General features: G+C 36.2%; 1 long non-coding RNA gene across 1 annotated transcript; it reads right to left on the bottom strand.

Moving 5' to 3' along the window:
• Positions 1-2,833: 2,833 nt before the first annotated feature.
• LOC136296990 (uncharacterized) lies at positions 2,834-5,785 on the bottom strand. The gene is made up of 3 exons (XR_010723049.1): positions 5,566-5,785; positions 5,277-5,348; positions 2,834-4,441 (listed from the first exon to the last, which is right to left on the bottom strand). It is a non-coding gene; the product is annotated as an uncharacterized lncRNA (long non-coding RNA).
• Positions 5,786-6,060: the final 275 nt, after the last annotated feature.

Raw genomic sequence — 6,060 nt, 5'->3', positions numbered from 1 at the left:
CTTGTGTGAATGTCCTGGAGCCAGGTCAGCTTGTGTATTTGTATCCTACAGGCTCCTTTGTACAATTACACTGTGACCACATGGGGCAGAAATCTCTATTCACTGTCAATCACTGGACTCTTTGCACTTCCCTTTCTGTCCCACACATGATCTCAGCTGAACATTCATTACTGGAAAAGAGAATGCTCCCCCTCTCTCGCTTCTTCTTGACAATATCTACTTCAAGTTGTAAGCATGTGTCTGTCTCATAAAATCAGTTACTAAATTGTCTGGAATTTATGCTTAGTTCCCTTTAAGCAAAATTGTAGATAAATAGTGGGTGAATTATTTTTTTTTCCATGCACTAAATTTAACGAAGATGCAGTTTCACTTAGTCTCCTCAAATACTTAACAGTTTTGGATTATCTTTGCTGAATAGTTTTTGGTGCCTTTTCAGGAAAAGACTCACAAATGGGTCATTTTCATCAATCTTCCCTTTTCTAGTATCCTAAAGGCTAGGTAAATTTAGAAGCATGAAGGAGATTCAGGTCTCATTCTGTTCTCTGCCTGAGTGAATTTGGACTCTCATTATCATCTGCTAAGTTGTTAAGTTATTTGGGGGTGGAAGGAAAGAGAAAAGAAGATTATTTTCCAGCCAATACTTTTTCAATATGTACAAATAACATTAACTAAAGCAGGAATTAGATCAGAATCTCCTCTCAGGTAAGAACCAGGGGACTAAAGTCCTGCTCATACTTCTCAGCCAACATTTATTTCCACATGGAGTTCCACAGTGCTTCAGTGAGAGAGGCAGGAGGAACCCTGCTTTGCAGCCTGGTGGAGGACACTGGAGGACACATGTTCCCTGGATATGGGAATGTGGATGTGAATCACTAAAAAGAAAGAGAACTAAACCCAAAGAGTTAAGGTGTTTTTGACTCTTGTGGTGATAACTTCTCCTGGTAGCTTTCTTAAGGTTTGGATGGACAAAGAAATTGTCCAAAGTAGGGAAGCTTATTATCAGCTTTTATCCATTCAGCCTTATGTTCTCCCTTTTCTTAGTTAGCAGTCACTGTAATTTGATGTCATAGCACTGCATTACGTTTTCCTTGCCCTTTCATTTCCTAAAATAAAAGCTGTTATCTTCTCTGATCTTAGTGCCTCTTTCAGTTTATTCCAAGTTCAGTGTAAACTAGAATGCTTTCTGGAAGCGTCCATAGTTACTTGGCTTTGGAGGTACTTACCACAGAATAAAGAAGACTTTGTCAGGTGACAGAAGAGCTCATATAATTTAACACAATATAGTCCCTCCTGAATGTTGGCAAAGCAGGCAGGAACCCTCAGAGGCTGTTTGTGAGAAATGCTGTTCTTCACTATTAAGAGTGTCTGAGCCAGTGCCAGTGTCTAGTTTACCAAAAGACTTTGTCAGCACTGTTTGGAGGCAGATCCATACCGTGCTCCTCTGACATGTAACAACCCCTTTGGAGACATGCCTGTCTCTTTCTCAGTTGTTTTCCTATGGCTGCTGGAAGAGGATGATCCCTATCAATGCTGCTGTCCTTGCTGTTTCAGTTTGAAGTACTTTTGATGGGACTTGTTGGGAAAATTGCTCTTGATGCTACGCTATTGCTCAGCAAGGTATTTCTGCCTGTCAGCTGTTATAGATGCTGAGACATAATGTTGCTTGTTTCACAGATTTCTTATTAACTGCTTATTTTTGCTTACAGGACTGACAGTACATATACTGAGTATCACCAGCTCTCAGTGTAATCATTTCTCTAGTGTAATATTTGTAATATTATCAATATTTCTGAGGCTCATATCGCATCTGGTCCTATGATTCAGCTGAAATTGAATTGGTTTGTGATCTAATAACTCAATTGCAAATATAGCAGCCTTTTTCTCCTGCAGAGCATTTAAATCAAGAGCTTGTGAAGCAATTCAAATCATATGGCAGATATCCTCTTATTCCTTGGAATTCTCACTTTTTGTTTTCTTTTTTTTTTTTTTAATGGTTATTACAGTGGAATATGAAGCCCTTAGTTTTGCCTCATGGCTCATCTCCAATAAGCAGTTTTATTTTCTTTCTCTCAACTGGAGATGCACTGAATTAATCTTCATGTCTCTGTCCCAGTCCTCCTACCTGGACCTCTGTCGGTGGTACTGTAATTGTTTTATACTGTGTGTTGTTTCTGATGTGATCTTTTTCCTCCAAAATATAGCTGACCTTGTTTTTGCACTGCCTATGTTTTTGTCTTTATAGTAGTCCAAACCAATCAAAACCTCCTCCGCTTTAACCAGGAAACAGATTGTCTCACAGACAATCTAATCTCCAAGTAGAAATGAAGAATCTCCATACATTTAAGGGGAATGGCAGATTTCTTAGGCCTGTAATTTAAATATGCATTCCCTCATTACTTTTCCTTATTGGCATCAGGAAAGAGACACAGTCTCTTGAACTTTCTATTTACACTTGCCATTTCAGTGTCGCAAATATCATTCCTTGTAATTCCATGTCCTAGCTAACACATTAATCTACTATATCCCCAGTTTCTTCTCTTCTGAGTTGTCTCTGCATTTTAATGTCCTATTATGTCATCCTCTCTGATAGTTTCCTATCAACACCTTATCTCTTAGATTCCAATCAGACTTTAGTGTTAATCATAAAAATGATTTGATGTTTCAGTTGTGCCTCCTTTACTGACAATTTGTTTCAGAATCTACCCAAACAGCACAATCTGTTACACTTACCTGACATTTAAAAAAAATCATAGTCAAAGTAACAACCCCTATTTCACAGTTATTTATTATTATTATGAATAGTTCATGAAAGTGTATATACTGTAGAATAAGATAGAAATTAGGGAGAGGTTATATTGTATAGTGTTTGATATACAGAGGGGTAAAAATACCCTATATAGTAGGAATTTGAGCTCAATTTTCAGTACAGCTTCTACATCCATGAAACACTTCCCACTGGTAGAAATAGCAATATTTTTTCAGAATCTTTCAAAATATGTCACAGTTCAACTACTGTAAAAGCAACAGATACTTTGAAAAAGTGCATCACAAGGTTGTTCACTTTCAGAAAAGGGATGATTCAATTGCTGGATGCATTTTTTCCAAGAGCAAAGAATACTATTCAGTAAAAAGTGTAAAGGGAGGAAACTAAGCCTGTAGAAGAAAAAAGTCAGGCAGAGTCAAAATGATCCAAAAGGAATGATATTCTTCATGCAAAAGAATGCCATGTGCATCCTGTTGCCTTCCCATCTATGCTGTCAGAGGAATGCATATGTACCATAGCAACAAGCACATTTCATAAAGATTATATGCGTTAAATCATTACACTAAAGATCTCTTACTTTCTCTGAATTGGCAAGCAGCACTTTTGTTGTTCTTTCAAGCAATAGTTAATAAAATATTCATAAACTACTCATAAATGGTTAAACATGCTGAAGGCTTGAAATTTTACATAGTTTCTTTCATGTTTCCTAATACACGTGCAGAAAGATCTCTTTAAAGTAAATACTTCTCTTAGAACATGTTTTAGTGTGTTTTTTGTGCACTAAACACAAAGACAAATGCAATTATGTCAAGAATTTGATTGCATAGCATAACTTATATTCCCACTTCCTCACCTTTAACCCTTCTAAGTGGACAATGGGGTTTTCTTTCTAGTTAGATAAATTATTGTCTGTGGAAACACTTCCTTAAATCTCTGAACAATTATGTTCGATTACCTGTAATGTTATATTTTCAAAATATGAAAGAATACTGTGGCTTCTTATTTTTTTTATGCCATCATTCTTCAATGAAATCCAAATTGACCAGTAAGAGAATTCAAATAGATTGCAGATTTTCAAAATATGGGATTAAGTTCCATTCAAATGTTTATTTTCCTGGCTGCAAATACAAATGCATTGTGTTTGTTGAAGTAATGAGAGTTAAATTAAAAGTCTCGGCACACCCTCTAGGGAATTCAACTCTTCACAAACCTTAATTCAAGTAAAAGCTTGAGTGAATATATAGTATGACAGGAGGGACAAGAATCCATGGTTTGTTGCAATTTCAAACTTCCTTTCTTACCATCTATCTTCAACCAAAGATGTACTCACACAGTGACCATCTGCAGAAAGCCCCATTTAATATGATTTACCAGTGGGACTAAAAAGAGGGAAGCAATACATGATATTACCAGACTGAAGCTGAACAATCAGGAGTAAACAAGAGTTAACAGAAGGTCCTAAATCAGCTTTAATGGCAAAGAGGTTTCTCAGGATGGTCTGTACCCAACCATCCCTGTGAGTGCTGTACTCATGTGGATCACTGACACTGCCAGCCCAGCACGGATCCCATCGATTCACTCCTTGTTGGACACTGTCCCCATGGCAGGAACAGAGTCCCAGTGGTGAGACAGTGCAGAATCCACAGGAATTTTATTGGTTTCATGAAACTGTATATCCTGTAGAGTAAGACAGAAATTAGGGAGAGGTTATATAGTGCTTGATTGCTAGCAGTGGCTGTGGACAGTGATTTTGAAGGAATGTAATATTTGTTGTCAAAGAAAGGTTAAGGCACAGGGAATTTAACAATATTTTCTGAAGTGATAGATCACAGAGTTGGAATAGAAAATTATTAGATGTACAAGAATACATTATATTTATATATATTTACAACATCAGAAAAGAATTTGTGATCAAAGAGTAGGCTCTGTTTTTCTCTCTATTGACAAAGAATAGGTGATGGCAAAGAGGATCTCATAATCAGGTCAAGCAATTGCAAACACTAATTTCTAAATATAATTTATGCTGCAAATTCTTTCCCAAGCAACTCATAGGATTAATAGTATCTTCCAAAGTATTTAGTACAGGTACACAGAAACACCATAGACTGCACTTTTCAGCTTAAGCTAAAATTTGCATTTTGGTAAGTGAATAATACTAAAAACCTATATGTTTTATTTATTATTATTGTGGTTATTGTCTAAACAACTATAAGTTGTTGCTTGTTATTGTCTGAACAACTATAAATTGTCTAAACAACTATAAATGTGTGGTACTAAGTAACCAACTTTCTGTGGGCATAATATTTATGTGTGCATGGGGTGGTATTTGTTTGTGAGCAGAAAGTGATTTCACATAAAAATGCCATGTCAGAGGAGCTGATATTCACCTGTTCTAGTGAGTTTCCATTGATAGGGGTAACAGCAACAGTAACCTGAGCTTGGACAACTAATTTGTGTGGTCGTTCTAGCCTGCAAAAGGGCTGAGACCTGCAAATCAAGGATTGATACTTACAGTCTTCACTTTGTCCCCAGGAGAGCTGTAGCTGTACTTGAGATCTTGAGGTCTTGCCCTCAGTTAGCTTGCCTGAGAAATTATCCTTGGATTACCTTGGATCATTGATTCCACTAATGTATGAGCAGTAGACATTATCTACTGCCAGATTTAAGATTTAACTGAACAGTTACAAGCAAGTATGAGTCTTGCAAATGGCCATACAACATTCTTTAATGAGCAGCTAATATTTCTGCTGAGCAGGAAATGCAGATTACTCTTCTCAAAGAAAGACTGCTTAAAACTTTACCTTTTCTGCTAAGTCTTTCTTCTAAAGATGTATTCAGGTTTAAGATTGGTAATAAAATGGATAAAATAGATTAAAAAAGTACTCTTAGAAGATTTGTTTCTCCTTAATAGCTTTTTAAAAATCTAGGATTGGCTGTATTAATCTGCACAAAAGATTCAAAAACAGCCTACTGCAGGCTCTGCTTTTGTGTGCTTGGCAGAATGAATTATGAATGATTGCATCATTTACATTCTAAGTTTAGTTTTCAAGTATGGTTGATTTTGCTTAAATGAGAATCCTGTAGCTATTTAGTAATTAGGACTGATAGTTCTATGAAGTTCTTAATTGGTCCCCAAACAGGTGTTTCCTTTCTTCTCCAAAAAAAAAAAAAAAGATATATTTTTGCCCTGCTGCATGTAAGCTCATGGAAATTTCCTGAATATAAAAGCATACATTTATAACAACTTTTTATTATAAAATAAAAATTATTCTTTGGTCTATCTACCACTATAACTC

This window comes from Chamaea fasciata, unplaced genomic scaffold (assembly GCF_029207755.1).
Source record: "Chamaea fasciata isolate MVZ Bird 193981 ecotype frontalis unplaced genomic scaffold, bChaFas1.0.hap1 SCAF_14, whole genome shotgun sequence".
In the NCBI taxonomy this organism is placed as follows: Eukaryota; Metazoa; Chordata; class Aves; order Passeriformes; family Sylviidae; genus Chamaea; species Chamaea fasciata.
This window is presented reverse-complemented; position numbering and strand designations above follow the sequence as displayed.